We start from the raw sequence: 25233 nt of genomic DNA on the forward strand, positions 1-25233 counted from the left end.
GATGTTCCCCAAGCAATGGGCCCCAACTTTTTTTGGTCTTTGACTTCCTTGAGGTATGTATGTCTAGTCAGAGTATGCCTGAATATAAAGAAATTAACTCTTTTCATCATTTTTATTTTCTTTTTTAATGATTTATTTTGCAAAGTTTTCTCCCTTCCATCCTTCCCTCCACCCACCTTTGGATAGCAAGTAATCTGATATTGGTTGCATGTGTACAATCATGTTACAAATATGTCCATATTAGTCACCAATGAATTAATATTTTTATTATGAACAAAAACAAAAAGGGAAAAACAATGAGAAAGAAAAAAGGAAAAACAAAATTAGAAAGGTAAAAAGAGTATGCTTGGATCTGCATTCAGATTCCATAGGTCTTTCTCTGCATGTGGATGGCATTTTCTATGGATGATCTTTTAGAATTATCTTTGACCCTGTATTGCTAAGAAGAGCTAAATGATCACAGTTGATCTCACAGTATTGCTGTTAAGAGTACTATGCTCTCCTGATTCTGCTCACTTCACTCATCATCAGTTCATGTAAGTCTGTACAGTTTTTTTTAATCTATCACCTCATTGTTTCTTATAGAGCAATGATATTCCATTATATGCATGTAGCACATCTTGTTCAGGCATTCCGTAATTGATGATTATCCCCTCAGTTTCCAATTCTTTGTCCCCTACACAAAGAGATTCTGTGAACATATTTGTACATGTGAGTGTTTCTCTCATTTTTTGTTATCTCTTTGGGATACAGACCTAGTAGTGGCATTGCTGGATCAAAACATGCACATTTTTTAGCCCTTTGGTCATAGTTCCAAATGGTTCTTCAAAATCGTTCAAACAGTTCACAACTCCCACCATTGGCATTAGCGTCCCAGTTTACCCATATCCCTTCCAATATTGATTATTTTCCTTTCCTATCATATTAGTCAATTTGATAAGTGTGAGGTGGTACCTCAGTGTTGTTTGAATTTGAATTTCTTTAATTAATATTGACTTAGAGCATTTTTATATGACTTTGACAGTTTTAAGTTTTTTTAGGATTTTTTGCAAGGCAATGGGGTTAAGTGGCTGGACCAAGGCCACACGGCTAGGTAATTATTAAGTGTCTGAGACCGGATTTGAACCCAGGTACTCCTGACTCCAGGGCCGGTGCTTTATCCACTGTGCCACCTAGCTGCCCCTACAGTTTTAATTTCTTTATCTTAAAATAGTCTATTTATATCCTTTGACCATTATCAATTGGGGAATGACTTGTATCCTTATAAATTTGACTCAGATTTTTGTACATTTTAGAAATGAGACCTTTATTAGAAAGAGGAACTAAAAACATTGTTTCCTAGTTTTTTGCTTTCTTTCTGATGTTGGTTTCATTTTTTTGTGCAAAACCTTTTTAATTTAATATAATCAAATGTGTCTGTTTTGCCTTTCGTACTTTGCTTTATCTTTTGTTTGGTCATAAATTATTCTCTTTTCCAAAGATTTAGCAGGTAAACTATCCCTTATTCTTCTAATTGGCTTATGGCATCACCCTGTATGTTCAAATCATTTCAATCTTACCTTTATATAGAGTTTTAGATGTTATTCTGTGCCTAGTTTCTGCCATACTATTTTCTAGGTTTCCTATTATTTTTTGTCAAATAGTGAGTTCTTATTCCAGAAGCTGGAGTCTTTGGGTTTATCAAACAGTAAATTAGTATAACTTTATTACTGTGTCCTATGAACCTATTTCTCTGCTCCATCACTATATTTCTTGGCCAGTACCAAATAGTTTTGATGATTGCCGCTTTATAATATAGTTTTACATTTGGGATGACTTCCTTTGCATTTTTTCCCATTAATTCCTTTGTCAGTGTTGCTCTTTTGCTCTTCCAGTTAACTTTTGTTATTATTTTTCTTGCTCTATAAAATAATTTTGGTAGCTTGATTGGTATGGCCCAGTATAATTAGATTAATTTAGGTCAAATTGTCATTTTTATTATATTGGTCTGCCCATGAGCAACTGATAGTTCTCCAGTTCTTTAGACTGGACATATTCTCCAATGGAATTTGTGTGAAAAGTGTTTTATAATTATATCCATATAGTACCTGTGTTTGTCTTAGCAGGAAGACTGAAATATTTTATATTGCCTACAGTTTATTTGAATGGAATTTCTCTATCTCTTGCTGCTGAAATTTGTTGGTAATGTATTGAAATACTATTTTCATCATTTTTCTTGCACATCTCTGAATTGTTTTTCACAATAATTGAACCACTTCAGAGCTACACTTTTGCTGTATTACTGTGCTCACAGTCCACTCTCACAATTAATTTCTATCTTATATTATCTTTGCTACTTAAAAATTTCTCCACATGCCCCTTGATGTTGTTTAAATTTGCCTTTTTCATACTATTAGCCCTTTAAGTTACCTTTACTATGTTTTTGTGACCGGTACTTTACTATCAAGGCACAATGTGAATTGCCCTGTTTTCCAGAGTAATGAAGTGTCACATCCCAGACTCAAACCAGTATCTTCTAACTATAGAGTCATTTTTCTTCCATCATTATGTACACACATATAAGGAAATAGTGATTGTGTAGGGTTAGGCATGGTGTTCTATTGCTAATGAACAAAATATATTAAAAGTAGCAATGTAGGCAGCTGAAGAAGACATTTCTTTTTACTGTAACAATTCTTTAAATTGAATTTTTCATCAATGCAGAGAAGATGTTATTGGTGAGGTTATTATGTGTGTCTTCAGTGTCTAGAGATTGCCTATGGGATGCTATAAGAACTTTTAGAAATATAGAATTGCAATGAGGATTTAGATGGGACTTAAAAGGAAAGTCTGACACTAGTTCAGATAGTTTTCTTGGTCAATGACTTAGATTCAGTATGGGGGACACAGGAAGTCTGGAGAAGAGACCTAATCTTTTTTGTGGCAGAACTCTGCCTCATTTTTTTTTTTTTTGCTCGTTTGTATTCATCATAGAGTTTTAGACCTGTAGTTCTACCACTATCCAAGAGAGGCAGTCTGGCAAGATGAATAGCAGATGACCCTGAAGAGATGGAAACTAGAAGTTGATTACAGAGAGAATCTCACTGGCTAAGAGATAAGTAACATTGTTTTGTGGAAAGATAAAAGCATGAGGCTTCCCTGCAGAAAAAGGACAACAGAGGATGTCGGCGTTCTGGCAACATCAGAAGTGAGTTGCTCTGGGTACGAGTATTCTTGGGTTACATGGTTACGTACATGTGACCTTGGCATACCCGTCCCCAGTGTATACTTCTTCATACAAATTCAGCAGTCACAGAAATTTCATGTAAGTACCCCTCATTGAGTAGTCTTTGGTGGCATGTGGGCTCTAACTTTATCATTGCTTTGTTGTTTTTGTGATCTCTATAGACCTCTATTGCTTTTTTTGTGGTAGGAGGGAGAGAGAGAGAGAATCTTGTAACATCCCTTTATTTTCCCTATGGTTTGATTGGATATCTTTGATTTAACTAATATGTCCTTTTGTTATCTAGTAAAAATAAATGTACCAGCACTATTGTTTTGATTGGGCAGAACCTAACTGTGCTTAGGATTTTGGATAGATTTGAAGGGCCCAATGTATTTGTGAGATTTTCTGGGAAATACATTCATGTATTTCCAAGTATCATGATTTTGACTTGAAATGCCTCTTATTTCATGTATGTTTATATGGTTATTCTTGATCCATCTAGGCCAATATTTCAATTCATTTCTTCCTATTTATGTGTCTATTCACATAGACCTGGTGATGATGTCCATCCTTTGTAATCAAAGATGACCACTTCATCATATACATGATTACATGACTTATATGATTATGTTTATTATAGTGAGAGGAGTGTTGTAAAAAGATATCATTCTCACTTGCCTTTTCCAGAACCCTACCAGCCTGATTGGTAGGAAACAGGAATATCAGTGATGGTCTGGATGCTGCAGGAGATTTGGAGCCTTTAAATCGGTTTCTCTTCCTCCCATATCAGTGAGGCAACTTGGCTTACTCTCAGCTCTGGGCAAGTACCAACATGTGGTAAATTTTTGAAAGAACTCAACACTTTTCTCTTCCTCCCCTTTTCTCTCTTTTTCTATTACATATGTTTGTGTTTTTGTTTGAATTCACATAAACAACACAAAGACACACATGTAATAGACATGGGGGAAAAGAGTAAAGTGTTTTAAATGTTTTCTTGCTTTTGTTATTGTATTTCCCCAATAAGTCATTTGCCTTGAAACCTGCCTCCCCTCTCCCCTCCAAATGATTCTTGTCATCCTAAAAAGGAAAGCTAGAGAAAAAGAGATCTGAAGCTGATTAAGTAGGTGGCCCTACAGTAGATAGAGCACTAAAAAGTCTAAAGTCAAGTCTCAATCTTCCTGAGTTCAAATCTGACCTCAGATGCTTAATTACTTTGTGACCCTTCCGGTTTGCATCAGTTTCTTCATCTGTAAAATGAGCTAAAGAAGGAAATGCTAGAGGCACTCACGACTGAAATGAGTGAACAACAACAAACAATCTGATCAAACAGCATCTGTTATTTCACATTTCTATTAAGAGATTAAAAGAGTTTTTCAATATTACTTCTTAGTGACCAAGATTGGGCTTCAGTCAGTTTTAGCATTGTTTTATTTTACATTGAATGAGTATATGAATTTCATTGTTCTGTTACTCCTTTATTTTAGGGGGTTTTTTGCAAGGCAAATGAGGTTAAGTGGCTTGCCCAAGGCCACACAGCTAGGTAATTATTAAGTGTCTGAGACTAGATGTGAATTTAGGTACTCCTGACTCCAAGGCCCGTGCTTTATCCACTACGCCACCTAGCCACCCTCTGTTATTCTTTTCATGGCCTCGTTCATGTGATCCCCATTCTCTCTTTGAATTTTTCATTTTTTTCATGATACAGTGATTTTTCATTAATTCATATGACACAGTTTGGTTAAACTTTATCCAAGAAGGGGGCCCTCCACTTGCCAGCTTTTTGCTGTCATTAAAAGTGCTGCCTTAACTATTTTTGTTTATATACAATCTGTCTTCTTTCTTTGATGTGCACATTTTTTAAGTGCAATGAAATGAATAATTTTTATCATTTTTGTGGAGTTATGAATTGTTTGCCAGAAAAATTGAATATTTCAGAATAAGGCCTTTGAGGTGTTGCTCTTCTTGTATTCCCATGATATTGACTGATCTTGCTATCTCTTATACTCTATTTTTCTTCCTTAAGAATATGATTTCTCATCACATTCAACTTAGGTCAATGTATAACATGGAAACAACATAAAGATTAACTACCTTCTGTGGGGGTGGGGGGAGGGAAGCAAGAATAGAGGTAAAATTGTAAAACTCAAAATAAATAAAATCTTTCTTTTAAAAAAAAGAAATAGAAAGCCCAAAGAACAGACCTAATTTTTTTTTCTGATAAAACTCTGCCAGGCTTTTTTTTTAAACCTACCCTCCTTGGAGAGTGTGCAACAATGAAACTATTTTGTCCTGCCCATATCTAGGAGAGGTTGTTTTATTGTAGCAGATGTGAAGCAAAATGGATAGCAGATGACCCTGAAGAGATGGAAACTAGAAGTTGGTTACAGAGAGAAACTCATTGGCTAAGAGATAAGTAACAATGTTTTCTTGGAAAGATAAAAGCATGAGGTTTCCTTGCAGAAAAAAGACAACAAAAATTGGTTGCAGAAGTTGCTCAGTGACTGAGAGACCATGGGAATTTTCTGAGTGGAAAGTAAAGATGTAATTCTGCCCAGCTGAAAGACAACATCATCAGAATTGATCCTGCCGTATCAGAAGTGAGTTGCCCCAGGTCCAGGTATACTTTGGTAACACGAGTGTATGTTAGTAACCTCAGCATAGTCCTTCTCTGTACCAGTGCAATATCCACAAGGGTTCCCTGCACATATCTTCTCAGTGAGTTTGCTCTTGTCAAGAACACTCTACCTGAGACTTTGCTTCCCTTTAAGTAGTATTAATATTATTATTGTTATTATTATTAAAGTAGCTATCACCCTTGTGCTTTGGGGATGGGGAAGGCTCATCTTTTACTTTCATTTAAGTTGATGTAGTGTTTGTTTGATTAAATCTAACATGTTCACTGATTGCCTGGTAAGAAACAAACTGATTCATGGCTGCCTCTAAAATATAGTTTTGTGTGACTGATAATCCAGGAGGCATTGACTTAGTGATTTTTTTTTACAGATTCCAAATATACCTTTTCAGTCTCCATTCCTATAGTGTTCAATAATTTTTATTTGTATTTCCAAGGATCCTGCTTTGGTGCCTGAACTGTCTCTTGTTTTGGGTGTATAATATGGTTGTTTTTTGCAAATTTTATGGGTCATGACTCTAGAGATATATTACCTTGTACAAAGGTTCTTTTGATTTAGGTTTTGTCTTTGGGATTTCAAAATAGTTATTTATTTCCCTTAAAACCTGACTTTACTAGTGATTCTTCTCATGCAAGAAAGGAAAGTCAAACAATAGAGTATTTGCATCTGATCAAACAATTAGCACCTTCCACCTCCCTTCCTTTTTGCTCAATGGATGAGTTTTTTTATTATTACTTCTCTATGACCAAAATTGGACATCAGTCAATTTTAGCATTTTTAAAATTTAACTTTCTTATAGCCATAACTTATGATTTTTTGGTTCTGATACTTTTATTTTTATCAGGTAATCTGATTTGTTTTCCATATCTTCTCTTAATTTTCATTGTGTCTTAAAACACAGTAATATTCTATTAATTCATCTGGCACAATTTTTCTGCCATTCCTAACACAATGGACCACTTCTTTCTTTCCAATTATTTGTTATTGTTAAAGTATTGCTTTGAATATTTTTGTGTGGAAACAATCTTTACCTCTGACTTTGATGACTTGCTTGTGTTATATCATCAAGACTTAAGATGGTTTTTACCCTGGAGCCAAATAATTGTCAGTGACAAGATTTGCTTTCTCTACTAAATTTTCGGGGAATAAATTTAATGTGTGCCTGGAATTCCATTCTGGCCTGATCTTGACTTGCTTTCAGTCAGTTAGAAGCTGTGCATGAACAAGTTGTCATCAGGTCTCTCTGTAACACATTGACTTTCTGGCCACAATTCTCTAGCTGTAAGTGATGTCATTTACTTCTGAAAAAAGTGTGCAGGTGTTCAATGACAATGTGTTTGTATCTAGTTAGTATATGTGCTAGAAATTTGTTTTTAAATTGTAGCCTAAGGAAATTCAGCTACCATTATCCCCACAGAAATTTCTTAGTCAAGACCTGAGACGTGATCTCCAAAAAAGCGATGACATCGCCAAATCCTGCTGCACCAGAATTGTGTTGCCTCAGTTATATGTGTGTCCATGTTATGTGTGTTTCTTTACATGTAACCTGGTCACATGTATTCCTGGCGTATGCCTAACCTCCATATTTCCTGGCTGCAAGCAATTCTGTGCATGGTCTCCCTGAATATTTTATGTAGTCATATAATATGTTTGTGCATGTTCTTTCCCTACTTATAGCTTGTTGATCTATAGAAAAGAAATATGCCATTTTACATGGTTTTTATTGTTACTTTGCTTTCATTGCTAGTGATTCAATGCCTTTTGTTTGAACTAAAACTTTTTCTGGTTTCCTGGTAAAAAAGAACCTACCAAATGAGCTACTTTGCCGGCTTCAAATCCACAGAGTACTTTATGCCTGGCAGAGGTTTTCTGGACTCACAACAGCAGGTAAGTCTCCCTGAAGATACATAATGGAAAGGAATCCAAAACTGAGGTATTCATTCATAGTTTCAATGATTGCTACACAGTAATATTTATAATTTCAGGTAGATGATCTGATTGTTCTCATTGAAATATGAGCCACTGTCTTAAATCCCTTAAAACTACCTTTGCCTGAAGGCCCCCTCTTTGGCATTTTCCTTCCTGCCCCCAGTTGCAAGCTATAGCATGAAAGAGTCATTATTCGGACTTCACCCTGGAAAAGTTTTTCTGGTCATTCTTAGTATATGGTAGACAAGATGACTAGCATATGACCCTGGACAGTGTAAGCCCGTGGGTTGTTTGCTGGGGAGAAGCTTGGTGATGTTAACTGAATTTCTCATTGCAGAGTTGAGACCTGATGCTCAACAGAGAGATTGTTTTACCAGAAAACTGGCATCAAAATTGAGTTTCTTTATGCACAAATATGACATGGTGATATTTCTCCACATTTGACCTGGAAATTCATGGTCCTGGTATATCACTTTGTACAAATTCTCTCCTGGTCACATTTGATCTCTTTACCTGTGGATGTGGTTTTTTAAACCATGGAAGATGATACTTCATGAAACCCTCAGGATGCTGGGGGCAGTAGTTTTCCATTCTTATTTTATTTGTTCTGGTATTTGATGAAATGTTTTATATTTGAAAAAATGTGTACTCTTTTTGCCTGTTAAATGAAAACCTAGAGGCTCCTGCACATGGTTTTAAAGTTGATGACTCTTGGTGCTTAACACATTTTTCTTTCTTTTGACTGGCAATGATTTAGTCCCTTAAATATTGGTTATTTCAAGAATATAACTGATTTTTTTTTCTTTTAGCAGTAATATCATAGCCTCAATTTACTTCTCTAGCATCTTATCCAAGATGCATGTTGTTCTGTCTTTTGGGGGGTATTTTTATACCAGAAGCATCTATCTTTGATGATAGCACCACTTGTTAATCTTCCTTTGCTACTACTGCCTCTGTGTACATACATGTATGTGTGCATATATTTTCATATATGTGTATAGATATGTAAATATATGTACATACATGTTGGGGACAGTAAATTTGGGTTTGGTAGACATGGAAGTGACAAGAAGAATTAAATGGGATTTGAAAGATGGAAATTCCAGGTGCAAGTTAACATAGCTTTCTTCCTCAAAGACTTACTTTCAGTCCTGGAAACAGAGCACCAAAAGGAAAGATTTAATCTGCTTGGGGGCATTCTGCCTGACTTTTCCTTCTGGACCATAAGGAAGCTGAAAACAGAAATCCTGTCATTGGAAAGAGATGAGCAGATTTTCTCCACCAAAAGTTGAGGTAATAAGTTGAGAACCTCACAATCGTGGAACATCATAAATGTTTTTTTTTCAGATTTCCCCTGTTCTGGCAACATGTCCCTGTATTTATGACCAAGGGTCATATGTTCCTGATGTATGACTCTGTATAAATTCTGTGACTATTATGGTTCTTTGTATGTTTGTCCTCCATAAGTGTTATCCATTTATGCATGATCCATTACTATGTGTGCCCTTTTAGTGGTAGTACATCAAGTATACCAAATGGAGATTCAGGGTAGCATGGGGCTCTTCTGATGTCATCTTATTTGCAATGCCACTAAATTAAATGTGTCCTCTGGTTGACTAGTAAAAAAGCCATCATAGCAGCTTCTGAATTATAATTTTGGGGGTATTGACCCTGAGATTTATTGAAACCTAGGATATCTCTTCTGTATTCTCAATCATAAAAGGCTAGTGTCATATGGGCTATATAAGGAATTTAAAGAAGTGAATCACTTCCTAATATATTTCTATGAATCATGATATTCCCCTGAAATATCTCCTACTTCAGGAATATTATATGGTTATTCTTATTGAGTTATATGAGTCACTGGCTAAATTCTGCTCTTTCTTGTTTATGTATAGCTAAACCTCCTTTCAAAAACCTCCTTTTTCTCTTGTTGCCTTCTGTTTTCCTAATGAAGTCATCTCCCATGGAACCTAGCCATACAGGAGGATCGTTGTGAGTGGTCAAGCCTTCAACACATGTCTCCCACCACCTTTTTATAAAAGGAGGTAAGTGTTTTTCCATTATTTATTAGCTCTCTTGGATCCCAGTTAATCATTTGGGGTAATTGCATTACCAGACATTGGCAATCCTGCAGCAGAAAAGGGAGATGCCCAGGATATATGTATGCCCTAGTGACACATCCTAAACACATTTGATCTGAACATAAGTATTCTTGGTCTTATATTTCTTGTATGTCCTGCCTTTGTGTATATTCAGAACCAAGGCCTTCTCATCTTACTGTATATATGACTTTGATTATGGATTTAATTTTAATTAGATTTAATTTGCTATATATGACCTCTATGTGTGTGTCTTTCTCTGCTGTAGGAGATGATATGTCATATCTACATGGATAGTGGATACAACAGTCTTCTACTGTCATTTTCATTGCTAGGCTATTTGATGAAAAATCTTTTGTTTGAACTAATGACAGTACTCTGTTCGGCTAATGAAGGTAAGCCCATCAATGGGATCTCCTGTGCTTCTATATACACATGCATCTAAATGTGTGTACGTGCTTCTTTGATGTTTATGTCTTGAAATCCCAAAGTATGAACAGTTTCATTGAATTGTCTAATATAGTTCCTAATTATTTCCTGGAATGGTGGAACTGATTCACAGGTTCGTCTTTGTATTCTTCTCCCTGTTTTCCCCATCATCTTCTCTCATTATTGACTATTTCCATTTTTAATTATCATTGCCACTTAGAATTTTCAGTTCATACTCTTAGAGTTAATTTAATTTGTTTTTCCTCTCACTGAGTCTAGCAATTTTTCCTAGGATCAATGAGGAGACTAGCTTAGAGTCAGAAAGTCAGTCAACTTTCTTAAGCACCTGCTGTGTGTCAGGTACTATTATCACAGTATTCCATGTTCTCAAGGAACTCACAGGGAGACAACATGCAAACAATCATGTACAAACAAGACAGGATCAATGGGACTTAACAAACAGAAGGAAAGCACCAACATAATGGGATTGGGAAAACCATCATTCAAAAGGTGGTCCTTTAGCTAAGACTTGAAGGAAGCACAGAAAAATGAAGTGAGTTGTACACATTTTACAAGGCCAGAGAATCAAACTCTAAGATCCCAGCTTGTTTTCATTAAAGTACAACTGTCTCCATCAAGGGCTATCTATCTATACACATGTCCAAAACATCAAACTTTGTCAAAAAAAAGAGAATACACACAAAAACCAGGTCATCAGGCTATTGAGAAATAACTGACATCTAATAAAAGTAGAAATATCTCCATGGAGTACAGAGTTCAGGTCTTATTACCTTTCTTTATTTTATTTATGGCTTTGATTAACTTGTATGCCAGTTTGGTTAGCCCACCTTACTGTTAAAATGCTAAGAATTAGATAGAGCATGTAAAGAATTTCTAACTCCCAAGACAAATTTGTCTGGGGCAAATTTTTGCTTTTAGTATTAGTAACCAACAGTCCAAATAGTTTGCAAGGGGATATTCTGGCTAGTATTACATTCTTGCCCTCAACTGGCTGATGGTATTTGTCTTTCATTTTTGAAGATGACCATAATATCAAGGAGGTGATGTTCTGACAAGCACATGAATTGGATTTGGTGGGGGGGAGTGTGCTAAGTCACTAGCCTCAGCTTCTCCTCCAGAGCCATATGAGTCCAGATATGAATCATGATGATTGGGAGATGGCTCTGGATGCAAGGCCCTCAGTGTTAAGTGACTTGTCCAAGGTCACGCAGTTAGTAAGTGTCAAGTGTCTGAGGCTGGATTCAAACTCCCATCCTCCTGACTCTAAAGCCAGTGCTCTATTCATTGTGCCACCTAGAAGCTCTACAGTAAAGGAGCTGTTATCATTTCTATATCCATCAAAGGCTTTCTTGTTACCATATTCTAACTCATGGAAACAGCAAGAATAGAAAGTAATTTAAAAGAAAATACGAATGTACAGATACCATGAATAAGTGTATTGGCCATGACAAAATGGCCCTTTTCCTTTTTCTTAGATCTCTTGGAGATACAGACTTAGTGGTGGCACTGTTAAATTAAAGGGTATGCAGAGTTTTATAGCCCCTTGGGCCTAGTCTCTCATTGTTCTCCAGAATAGTTGGGTCAGTTCATAATATTAATTGTCCTGGGACAAGGCCTCAGGGACAAGTGATTAAGGGCATTTTTTCCATGCAACTATAAATAGCTTTAATTTAGAAGCTAGACGATACACTATGTAGAACACCAACCCTGAAGTCAAGAAGACCCAAGTTCAAATTCAGCCTCAGATACTTGGCACTTACTAGCTGTGTAACCTTGGTCAAGTCACTTCAGATTGCCTTGTATCCAGGGTCTTCTCCAGTCATCCTGATTCCCATATGACCAGGGGATCCAGATGACTTGTAGAGCAGAAAGTGAGGCTGGGGATGTAACATAGTACCCTCTCATTCAAATCCAGTTTAATGTGCTTATCATGGCATCACCTCCCTGATGTCAAGTCTTCTTTGAAAACAAAGAATAAACATCATATGTTCTCTGAAAATAGCCTGTTCATATCCTTTGACCATTTATCATTTATAATTGGGGAATGACTTTTATAAGTTTGACTTAGTTCTCTGTGTATTTGAGAAATGAAGCCTTTATCAAAGAAACTTGCTTTTACCATTTTTTCAGATATGACTACTAACTGTATTTCCCTCCATAGTGTTTCTTCCCATTTATCTTCCTCATTCTCCTTTCATCCTGCCCCATCTTCAAAAGTGCTTTGCTCCTGACCACCACATCCCCAATCCATCTTTTTCTTCTATCAGTCCTTCTCCTTTTCTTATTCCTTTCCCCTCCTACTTCATCATTTCTTTAGAGATGATAATGTTCATTAATTCATATAGCACAATTTCGTCAGAGGATGGCAGTCTGCAAATATATGTATAATCTAAATCAAATTGCCTGCCTTCTAAATGAGGGGAGAGGGAAGGGATAGAAGGAAAGAATTTGAATGAAATCCTGTTTTGTTTCTAGTCTTTTGCTACCATCAAAAGGACTAGAATAAATATTATTTTATTATTAGATCTTTCCCACTCTTTAATTTCTTGGTGACTATAACCAATAATAGTATCCCTGACTCCAGTGTATTGATTCAGCAAAATTTTATTGCTTTCTAGAATGGTTGAACCAATTCTTATGTCCACCTTTGCATATTATTGTGTTTACCTTTCCTCTCACATTGACAATTTCCTTCCTTTACAATATTGCCATTTAGAAATATCACCCACAATCCTACAAGTTGTTTTAATTTACCTTCCTCTGAGCAAACAATTTTTGTGGTTGTTAAGAAAGAAATTTTAGCATAGAAATATTAGCTAACTTTTTAAGAATCAGATCCAGAGAAGAATTACTGACTGTTGCTTACCTGGGCGCTACGGAACACAAGAGCTGATATTTTGCTCTTATTCAGGAAAAGCTTTTTAGTTACCTTTCTCTAGCAGATGGGAGACAAGAATGCCAACAGTTGACTGGAAAGAGACAGTGGTCAGAAGGGCTTACCAAAAAGAGGTAATCCAAAGATTGCAAGGGGACACACTGCCTGGTGCCTACCGGGTCTGAGGAAGGTGCTTTACTAGCTTTTATGCTACTCTTAGGATGTCACCACAGTTTTATAAAGAAAAGCCAGTAATACTAGAAGGTAAGCCTGAAGAGAGGAAACTGGAAGTTCATTGAGAATAGGAACTTGGGGAGGCTAGGTGGCGCAGTGGATAGAGCACCAGCCCTGGAGTCAGGAGGACCTGAGTTCAAATTTGACCTCAGTCACTTAATAATTGCCTAGCTGTGTGACCTTGGGTAAGTCACTTAACCACATTGCCTTGAACAACAATCATAAAAAAGATAGAATAGGAACGCTATGATCATGATATTGGAAGAATGTATTAACCTAGATGTGGGTTGCGATGCATGACAGAGTTGGTCACTAGAAGGTAGCAGTACAGAAGCATTAGAAATGAGCTGTCTTGGGTACCATTTGCTGTGGTAATGTGTACCCTTAAAAGTGACTAGACACATATTTCCAGTGTATTGGACATAATTATTAGCTATATTTATGTACCATGTTCCCAGTTATGTTATATCTACCTGTATAAGCTATTCCTAATGGTGTTGTATTAGACTATTGAGGACCGGGGGAATCTAGGTTGCACCGTGGGTAGAGCACTGGCCCTGGAGTCAGGAGGACCTTAGTTCAAATGTGGCCTCAGATACTTAATAATTACTTAGCTGTGTGACCTTGGGCAAGTCACCTAACCCCACTGCCTTGCAAAACCCCAAAATTTTGAGGTCCACATACCCCTTGTATTTGGGGAAAAGAGCTGAGATAGTGTTTTCTTGTTATTTTTTAAAAAAATATACTGTTGTATTAAATGCATTTTGCTAGAACTCAAATAGTTTCTAGTTGCATGGTAAAAATAAATCATCAGTGATAGATCCTAATCTTTCATTTTGAATGGGTACTGACCCACAGAGTAATTTAAACATGAGAAGAATGGCTTTCTGAGGGTGTAGATGTTTGATAAGAAATTAAATGAGACCAACACTCAGACTCGAAATCACTTTAGCTTGTTTCATAGCACATATGCCATAAAACATACATAATGGGTGTAGGGTGTGCTCTAGGAAGACTGGTAACTTGGTTGTAAGGGCTGCCAAGGTTTTTCAGAACTGCTTTCCACCTTTGATGTCCACCTGAGTGAACAAGAAGCTATATAGCATGTACCATGACTGGCAAAGCAGGTTAAGGGTAACTGAGGGGGTCACAAGTCCATCAATGAGTTAGGGGGAATGTTACCCCAAGCATGTGAAGACTTACACTGGTAGAATGGGCAGATGCGAACAGTTCATTCCAATGCCCATGAAGGCAACTGAAGAAGGTGCTGTGGAGCCCTTAGAGCTTGGTAAAATGCCAAGGTCATCCACTGCATCTAGAGCTTTCGCCAGTTGTCTGGACTGTCTTGCCCCTGGACCATGATGACTTTGGAAGAGAGTGAGGCCAATGGCTTTGTGCAATTATACTTCACTTAAATCCAGTTTATGCACAAATCGAAAGACATCCCTACCATTTTCTCCATAAGCAAGGCAAGACTGGAGCAGCTCAAAGGGAAGTTGAGATGTGTAAGTTTAGAGAAATCAACCCACAAGTGTTTATATGAACTCATTGTGGTCGACCTGTGGTAGAGCTTGTATTGGTCTGATCAGTCACAGTAGGATACAAAGAATTTTCTTATTTGATTGCTTATTTCAAGTAATGAATATAAGGCATTGATTGGCTCACATCTTCCATTATGGAAGAAGAACAAAATGACATCACTTTGAGAGAAAAAAGTTATACAGTGAGTTCTAGGAGTCACAGATGACTTTTGCCCACTTACCCTTACCAGGTAGCTTTGTAGCAGTGGAACAATAATGTTACCCTTACAGAGGAAAGGTATTTTTAGACATTTACAGAAAGAATCAAATCTCTCTAGTTAATACCCCTGAGGATAAAAAGACCAGAATCTGGTTGCAGAGAGCAGTGACCTTGAGATTAATAGAATGTGTTAAGAGAGTTGAGAGATGATGTCTATCAAATTAAGTGGCCATACTAATTACTTGTATGTAACTCATCTATCAATATCACTCAGTAATGCATGTACTTTCTGTGTGTATTCTTTCCTACTGGTCGCTACTGGATTCTAGTGTCGAATGGGTACAGACCACCAGAGTCCTTCAAACCTAGGTTAGATTTAAATTAGTTTTCCTTACAAAGTTCAATGGCCATAAATGTTTGCCATGCATGCTCTTCAAAGAATGTTCCCTTATCATGTGTGGTCTCTACCTTTATGCCCTTTCCTGCTGGTTCAGTATTAAATTGTTAGGAAGCATACCCATCATGCTTTTAGTGAGATTAGGATAGTCTTTTCAAGTGACTTTCTCAGATTTGATGTTTTATTAAGTGTCTTTTTCATATATGTATCTATTGGTTGATTGATAAGAGTATAACCCATCTGATCTCTGTTTTTGACTGGGTGCTAACCTATAGAGTTTCACTTTCTAGAAATATGGGAAGGAATTAACTGGGACTTGCAAGAAAATTATAAATCACCTCAGATTATATCAGAGCTCAAGTTCCTTACAAAAACCAGATAATCCTAAAGAACAGCTGTAATCTTTGCCTGGCCTAACTAAACCTCACTGTTGTCTGCCTGCCTGCCTTCAGAAGCTTGGATATAAGAGGTGAGGGTGAGACTTCTCACACTGCTCCTTTAAGGGATCACTTTTTCACCATTATTCTTTAAGCCAAAGACACAAGAAGGTAAACTTCAGATGAATCCAGAAGAACCTTGGTGGTAAATGGGGACATCAGAATTTAGATGCCCCAGCTACATATATGCCCAGGTGACATGCTGTTCTACATGTGACCTCAGCATATATGTTTCTGTTGCATGTACCTACCTCCTTGTTCAAGTTCATTGGCCCTGGTTGTTTAATAATCACAGGTATTATTTTTGAGCCTCACTGAGATTGAGTTGCCCCAAGTGTCTGTATGACTCGGTTGTGTGTCTTCCTAATCATAACCTAGAAGTACAGGTGCTTGGTGTATATTTCTTTGCACAAATTCAGTGATTACATTACTTGTGTGTGTTCCTCAAAAAATATCCAGCTGTCCCATGTCATCTCTAGACAGATCCATAAGTGTCCTTACCTAATGCAATAATATTAAATTTGGGGGAAGCATATACCTCATTCTTTTGGAGGGTCTAGAAAAAACTTTTCAGGTCACTTCCTTTGCTCTTCTGTTTGACTAAATAAATACATTTTGCTTAACTCATGTTTTTTGGTTAACTGGCAAAAAGTAAAAACAAAAGTGATGGCTCTTGGGCTCTATTCTAGAGTGGGGACTCCGGTGTTTTTAGCCTGGGTTTGGTTTTCTTGGGTCAAAGATATACATTAAGATCTTATCCGGGACTTAAAAGGAAAGTCTAAATCACCTCATAGGATTTTGTGGCTTAAGAACTTTTATCCTTTACTAGAAATTGTTGGTCCAAAAAATAGTCTCAATTTTTGCATGGTGTAGCCCTGCCTGCCCTCAAGAGGTTACTTTGTACCAAATGAAGACTTTCCAGGCACTTTTTTTTTTTAGGTTTTTGCAAGACAACCGAGTTAAGTGGCTTGCTCAAGGCCACACAGCTAGGTAATTAAATTTCTGAAGACAGATTTGAACTCAGTACTCCAGACTCCAGGGCCTGTGCTCTATACACTGTGCCACCTAGCCACCCCTACTGTCCTTTTTAATAAGCAGAAACCAACATTGCCAGCAGGAAATCCTGAAGAGAGGAAGCCCAAAAGCTCATTGTAGAGAGTAGCTTAAGGACCATGAGGTCAGCAAAGTTGAAATATGGTGTTCCTTAGGGAGAGGAGATCATTAGAATGCATCATCATGTACATAATATAATCCATATCAGATTGCTTGCTGTCTTGGGGAGTTTGAGAAATATTTGGAACTCAAAATTTTATAACAATTAATGTTGAAAAAAATATATATACATATATATATATTAGAAATAATAAAAATCTATTTTTAAAAAAGAACATAAGATATGATATACAGTAGAGATGAGTCAAATCTGCTGCATTAAAATTTAGCTCCTCTAGGTAAATATATCCCTGGTAATATCTAACATTATATAGATCTATGTTTTGATGGTGTATCTTTTCTTGATGTTTGGTCATTTCTGACTCTTGGTGACCCCATTTGGGGTTTTCTTGGCAAAGATACTGGAGGAGTTTGTTATTTCCTTCTCTAGGACTTTTTATAGATGAGGAATTGAGGCAAACAGAGAAGTGACTTGTCCAGGGTCCCACAGCTACTAAGTATCTGAGGCCAAATTTGGACTTAGGAGATATATCTTCCTGATCTCAAGCCCAGTTTTCTATCCTCTGTGCTTCCTAACTACAGCTGTCTCTTTAAACATAGAGGTTCTTGGTGTATGCATCTTTGTACAGTTTCTTTCTTTTTTTTTGAGGTTTTTGCAAGGCAAATAGGGTTAAATAGCTTGCCCAAGGCCACACAGCTAGGTAATTATTAAGTGTCTGAGGTCCAATTTGAACTCAGGTACTCCTGACTCCAGGGCCACTGCGCCACCTAGCCACCCCTTTTTTACAGTTTCAATGGCAACATCTGTTACCTGTATCTCCATCCACATATGTTCTACTTTCTTTTCTTCTTGTTTTTTTAAGGCAATGGGGTTAAGTGACTGGCCCAAGGTCACACAGCTAGAAAAACATTTTCTACTTTCACACATGCTCTCTCCACTGTACCAACTGGCTGCTCAATCAGGAGGACCTGAGTTTAAATCTGGCCTCAGACATTAGTGTAACCTTGGGCAAATCACTTAGCTGCAATTGCCTCCTATCTGGGGTCGTCTCCAGTCATCAATTTTGTATCAATAAGTATGCAGATGTGTGATCCCCCACATTACCAAGACATATGTGGACATCTTGCATACTTATTGATACAAATTTGATGACTATCCTTTGAAAAATGGGGAGAATCACTTTCTTTACTTTTCTTACTCAAAATGCTTTTTAAAAAATGTTTATTTTCCAATTACATGTAAGAACATTTTTCACATTTGACTTATTTTTAAATTTTGATTTCCAAATTCTATCCCTCCCTGAGATGATAAGCAATCTGATAATAGTTATACATGTGCAGTCATGAAAGACATTTCCCTCTTAGTCATATTGTGCAAGAAGATTCAAAAGAAAGAAGTAGGAAAATAGTATGCTTCAGTATGTATTCAGACAACATCAATTCTTCCTCTAGAGGAAGATATCATTTTTCTTCATACTTATTGGGATTGTCTTGGAACCTTGTATTATTGAGAATAGCTAAGTCATTCACAATTCTTTACAATAATATTGCTGGCAAACTGTGCATAATATTTTTCTCTTCACTTTGCATCAGTTCATGTTAAGTCTTTTCAGGTTTTTTCCTGAAATCATTCTGCTCATCACTTATTATTGCATAACAGTATTCCATTACAATCCTATACTACAACTTGTTCAGTCATTCTCCAGTTGATGGACATGCTCTCAATTTCCAATTATTAGTCAAAAAGAGCTGCTATAAATATTTGTGTACAAATAGTTTCTTTTCTCTTTTAAAAATTTCTTTGGGTTATAGACCTAGTAGAAGTATTGCTGGGTCAAAAGCATACAGAGTTTATAGACCTTTGGGCATACTTCTCACTTGTTCTCCAGAATGGTTAAATCAGTTCACAACTCCACTCACAGTGCACTAGTATCTAAGTTTTCTCACATGCCCTCACAGCATTTATCATTTTCCTTTTCTGTCCTATTAGCTAATCTATTAGATGTAAGGTGGTATCAGAGTTGGGTTTTTTTACATTTCTATAATCCGTTTGATGAATAAATGCTTTTTTGCATATACTCATGTCCTCTGATTTATTCATAAAGGAAAACCCACTAGTGAAGTATTTTTAATGGGTGTGGACTCTAGAATCCTTTAAAAATGGGTTAGGTTTAAAATACATAAACCTTATACAAAAATTCTAACTCCAACTCAAAGAATTTTCTGCAACAGGATTTTTAGTCCTAAAGACAGGCAGATGAAGACTAGACTGAGAGGGAAGATCAATTTGGTTTTGTTTGCCTACCTTTTGCTGGGTACTACAGTACAAAGGGGCTATCATTTTGCTTCTATTTACAAAAGGCCTTCTGGTTAGCATTCCTTAGCAGATATGAATCAACGTAGTCACATTGAAGGAGAAGAATTTGAAAAACTCATTTACCATTACGGCAACAATTCAGTAGCATCAGAGTTGGGTTGCCCTAGCCACATATATGTCATGGTGATGTGTTGCCATACTTGTAACCTCAACATATATGTTCTTGTTGTATACTTTTTTGTGCAAGTTTAATGGTCACAGTCTTTCACAGTATTTCCCCTCACTTCCTCATAAATATGCAGTCACAGGTGATATTTAACCCTACATGTCACCCAGACATGTGTTCTTGTGACATACTCACTTGTTCAAGGTTACTGGTCTCAGTCTTTCATTATACATATTCTCACCATGAATGTTCAAATCTCACATATGATAGATATCTTTATAAATCTGGAGCACTGAAATGGACTTGCTCTAGGTATGTGTATTCCCCAATGATAGTAACTCTAATTTATCAGTGGCACGTACATATTCCCTTTATAGATTTCTTTGTAAAAGTTGATTGGCCATAAACTATCCATTGTGTGTACTCCTTAGAAAATGTCCTATTGTCATGTGATTTCTACCTGGGTGCCCTTCCTTACTGGTTCAGTTTTATATTATGGAGGAACAATCCCAGTAGGGGAAGAATGGAAGTGATATAATTTTTATTGTTACTTTTTATTTTTTGACAGCAGCCAACCAGCACTACCAGGGAAACTTGTGGAGAGCCCAGAAGTTGATCATGGAGGACTCTGACCAGGAAATCAACAAAAGATGAAATCAGGGAGGAGATGAGATTTCCTGAGTTTATCAAGCAATCCTGCAGAAGTTCACTGAGTTACCCTGAGTATCTGTATGTCTTAGTAACATATTCAAAGAAAGGTGACCAAGACCTACAGGTTCTCAGTGTATACTTGTTTGTACATGCTTACTGGAGACACTCATCAGATGGTTCCCAGTCAGATGCATTCCCTCCTGTGTGCTTTTCGTAATGACCCTATATTAAGGTATTGAGAACAGCTGAGATCATCTTTTGTGGTCAATTTTTTATGCTATGTTATTTGATACGTCTTTTTACTTGACCTTATTTATATCTTCAGAGTAGACAGATTGGTGGCAATTCAACCCCTGAATGCTTTGGGGCTTAAATTGATTTTATGAATCACAAGATTAACAATTAAATTTTAACCCCCCTCTAGTTGTTTTATACCACAAGTACTTGTATCCAGTACAAGAAACAGATAATACAAGAAGAATCAATCTTTGCATTGGCTCACTCTGTTTGGCCCAGGCAGCTTGATGAAAAAAGAGTTGTCATCTACTGCAGTAAAGAATTTCTAAGCACCATACTTTAATGGACATTGTTGCCAAAACAAAACCCTGAAGAAAGATAGTTCAGAATCTGTTTGGCAAGATTTGCTCATTGGTCATGAGATCATAAGAATGTGCCAGCAAAGTGTTGCAACATGGAAGAACATTATACACACCAGTAGCAACATTGGCTGATGATCATCCATAATGGACTTATTCATTTCAGCAGCACAATAATCAAAGCCAATTCTAAAAGACTTTGGATGGGAAGTACCATCCATATCCAGAGAAGGAACTGTTTAAATGAAGACCAAAGCTTACTATCTTCTTTTAAAAATTGTCTTATGTATTCATGTCATTATTTTTCTCTCTATTTTTGTTCTACTTGAATTTAATTCTTTAATAATATGATTACCATGAATCTATGTTTAGCATGGTTATACATGTACCCTCTGCTGGGTACTATGGCCCGTGAACTTACACAAAAGGGAAATATAATAGAAAATATCTTTATCTATTAGATGTATAGTAAAACAGGCAAGACATACATATACCAAGGAAAATGCAATCTGTCAGGGGGAGGGAGAAAAATGTCAATCTCAAAACCCTGCAAAAAATGATTGAAAACCACCATTGCATGTAGTTGGGGAAAAATGGATAAAATATTTAAATAAAAAAAAAGTTGTACATGACACCTGGTGGAAAGATGAGAATACCAGAGATCAATGGCAAACCTTCAACCTATAAAATGAGTTATCCTGGATAACCATTTGTCTTGGTTACATCACCCTCTAGATGTGACCTGGACAGTTTTCCAGTGTATATACCTTCTCATATAGGTTTGAAGACCAGTCTCAATAGTTTGTCTATAACTTATTTACAATGTTCCCCAATAACTTACTCACGTGCTCTTCTTCTTGTTAACCTTTGGGTAAATGATATTCCTTTCTCTTTTGTGCCTGACTTGAATAATTATTTATTGTGACTTTCTTTCCTTTGCTGCTTGATTCAATGTGTTTTGCTCAAACTCTTACGGTTCCTTTTTTGTTGGTGAAAGTACTTATGTGGGATCTCTAAATCAATGAGTATAGACATTTTAAGCATTTTACTTGCAGATTCCAAATTGCTTTCCAAATTGGTTACACCATTTCAGAGCTCTACCAATAATGTATTAGTTAATTTGCCTATCATTTCAAAGCCCCAATACCGACTACTGTCATTTTTGGGGTCATATATATCAAATTTTAGGGTGACAAATGATACCTCAAAGTTGTGTTGACTCCCGTGTCTATTTATGACTTTTGACAACTTTATTGGAGAATATAGTGGAGAAAATGGCCATTCTTGTTTTATTCCCATATTCATTAGAAAATGTTTCAGCATCATCAAGTTCAAGACTCTTTCTTTTTTTTTAATTTGTTAATGTATGTTTGTAGGGAAATGATTTTTCCCTGAGGACTGCTTTACTGGCTTCCACCAAATTTTGCTATGTTGTTTAATTTTTATCATTTTCTTTTACACAATTGTTTTATGATTAGAAAAAGGGATAATGAAATCTTTTTGTTACTATTGCATAACAATCTATGACTTCTAACTCAATTGATGTTTCTTTGGGGAATTTAGATACTAAGTCATTTTAACTATTTAGGTTTGATATTTTGTATGATTCTTTTCAGCATAATGTAGTTTTCTGGCTTATCTTTTCATGTTTTGAATTTTACTTTGATTTTACTTTATCTTATAATATGATTGCAACTCCTGGTTTTTTTTTTGTATTTACCTGATGCATGTTTTTTTTCATATCTCTAAATTTGAATTGTTATCAGTGTTGTAAAATAGGTTTCTTGTAAGAAACAGATTTTTCCTTAATAAGAGTTTTTTACCCTTTCTTTTGATATTTAAAATGATAAAATTCAGCTCATACTTTCCTCTATTTGTCATAAATATATACACATATGTAAGTATACATATATACATGTATATAAAGTAGAATTTGCCTGCCTGGCTTTCAGTTACCTGCTCTAAGCTGAATGTTATGGATAAAAGGATCCCTAACCCTTCTTACATCCAGAAAAATACACCATTGCTTAGTGAATGTAAACCAGTATGGGCAACAGTTCACAGAAGCAGAGAATGTCAGTGACCATTAAATTAGCAGAATTTCTCTTACAGTCAAGATGTGATATCTACAGTAACATGAAGACATCAACGGATGGCTGCTATCTGGCATCATGGATCTTGGGTTGCCCCAGCTACATGTATGCTCTGGTTACCTGTTACACTACATGTGACCTCAGCATATATGTTTCTGTTGCATACCTCTATTGTCTTCAGCAATTTTCAGTTGTTCACCCCTCCTTTTTGAAGAGGACCAGTGACATCGTGGGATGATGCCTTGAATTGCATGTAAAATAGATTTAAGAAGTCATCAACCTCACTTGTACATATGTCCTATATGAGTGTTCAATGAATAAATGTGATATCTTGGGCAAACCTGTAGCACTGAGATTGAATTTTCTTGGAATATGCATGGCTTACCTATGTTTCACTAATTATATAACAGATACATATATTTTTCTGGTATATTTCCCCTTTGTGTAAGTTCAAGGGCCATAAGCATTCATTGTGTATATGCCACAAATTCTCATCACATTCTTCTCATATTTACCCCTTCCTACTAGTAAAGTATTAAACTTTTAGGAAAATTTGCCTTGGGTTTTTCAGTAGGAGCAGGATCAGATGATAATTGTCCTTATTTTTTACTATATGGTTTTATTAAATGTTTTTCCTTGAATTCATGTGTCTTCTGGTTGACTTGTAAGATTTTGCTTTATTTGTGTGAAAAGTTTTCTGTACTGGTGTTCATACAGTCCCTTGGTTTGTCTTGTCATGTATATTCCTAAGTACTTTATATTACCTGCTGTTAATTTAAATGGGATTTCTCTTTTTTAACTCCTCCTGCTGGGTTTTATTTGTAATACATAAAAATGCTAATGGGTTGATGTGTGTTTATTTTTATCTTGCAATTTTGCTAAAGTTGATAACTGTTTCAAATAATTTTTTAGTTGATTCTCTAATGTTCTCTAAGTCTACCATCATATTTGCAGAGTGATAGTTTTTTTTCCTCATGGCCTATTTTCATTCCTTCATTGCCTTTGTTTGGTCTTACTGCTAAAGCTAACAAATCAAATACAACATCGAATAATATTGATGATAATGAACATTCTTGCTTCACTCCTGATCTTATTGAAAAGGCATCAAGTTTATCCCTAATACAGATGAATGCTTTCTCTTGTTTTTAGATAGATACTTCTTGTCAGTTTAAGAAAATTTCCATTGATGCTTATGCTTTCTGGTATTTTAATAGAAATCGGTGTTGCTTTTGCCAAAGCCTTTTTCTGCATCTGTTGATATAATATGATTTTTATTGTTATTGATGTCAATCATTCTGATAATTTTCCTAATATTGAACCAGCCCTGGATTCCTGGTATAAATTCCACCTGATTATAGTATATGCTATTTTGTAATATGTTTTTGTAATCTCCTTGCTAGTATTTTACTTAAAATTTTTGCAGTGGTATTAATTGTAAAAATTGGTCAATGATTTTCTATGTTTTTGCTCTCTCTGGTTTACTTATCAAAACCAATTTTATGTCAGAAAAGAAACCTGGTAGGGATTCCTTCTTTGTCTGTTTTCCCAAGTCATTTGTACAGTATTAGAATTAATTGTTCTTTAATTCTTTGGTAGAATTTACTTGTGAATTCATCTGATCCTGTACATTTTTTTTCTTAGGAAGCTTGTTGATGTCCTGTTGACTTTTCTAAGATAATATTTTAGTATTCAGTTTTCTCCTCTGTTAATCAGGGGAACATATATAGGTTGTTTTATAAATATTTGTGTGTTTATATAAAATTCTGATATATTTCACTTAGATTTTCAATTTTATTGATCGTAAAGGGTCAAAATAATTATAAATAATTGCTTTGATTTCATCTTCATTGGTGAACATTTACGCTTTTCATTTTTTGTATTAGTATTGTGATTTTCCTTCTTTTTAAATCAAATTAACTAATAGTTCAGCTGATTTGTTTCTCTGCATAAATCCAGTTCTTCATTTTATTTATTATATGAATGGTATTTTTTACTTTCCATTTTATTATTCTAACATTTAATTTTCAGGATTTCTAGTTTACTGTTTAATTGGGGATTTTTAATTTGTTTTTATTTCTAGTTGTTTTTAGTTGCATGCCCGATTCATTCATCTGCTCATTCTCTTTTATTGATATATGCATTAAAAATATAAAATTTTCCCTGAGTATGACTGGTTTCATTCTACAGATTTTGAAATGTTATCTCATTGTTGCCATTGTCTTTAATAAAAATAAC

General features: G+C 35.9%; 1 long non-coding RNA gene across 1 annotated transcript; it reads left to right on the forward strand.

The window, feature by feature from the left end:
• Window positions 1–5396: 5396 nt before the first annotated feature.
• On the forward strand, window positions 5397–24825 carry LOC141500844 (uncharacterized). Its single transcript, XR_012472052.1, has 4 exons — window positions 5397–9060; window positions 9725–9815; window positions 10138–10264; window positions 20227–24825. It is a non-coding gene; the product is annotated as an uncharacterized LOC141500844 (long non-coding RNA).
• Window positions 24826–25233: the final 408 nt, after the last annotated feature.

Source organism: Macrotis lagotis, chromosome X, assembly GCF_037893015.1.
Source record: "Macrotis lagotis isolate mMagLag1 chromosome X, bilby.v1.9.chrom.fasta, whole genome shotgun sequence".
In the NCBI taxonomy this organism is placed as follows: Eukaryota; Metazoa; Chordata; class Mammalia; order Peramelemorphia; family Peramelidae; genus Macrotis; species Macrotis lagotis.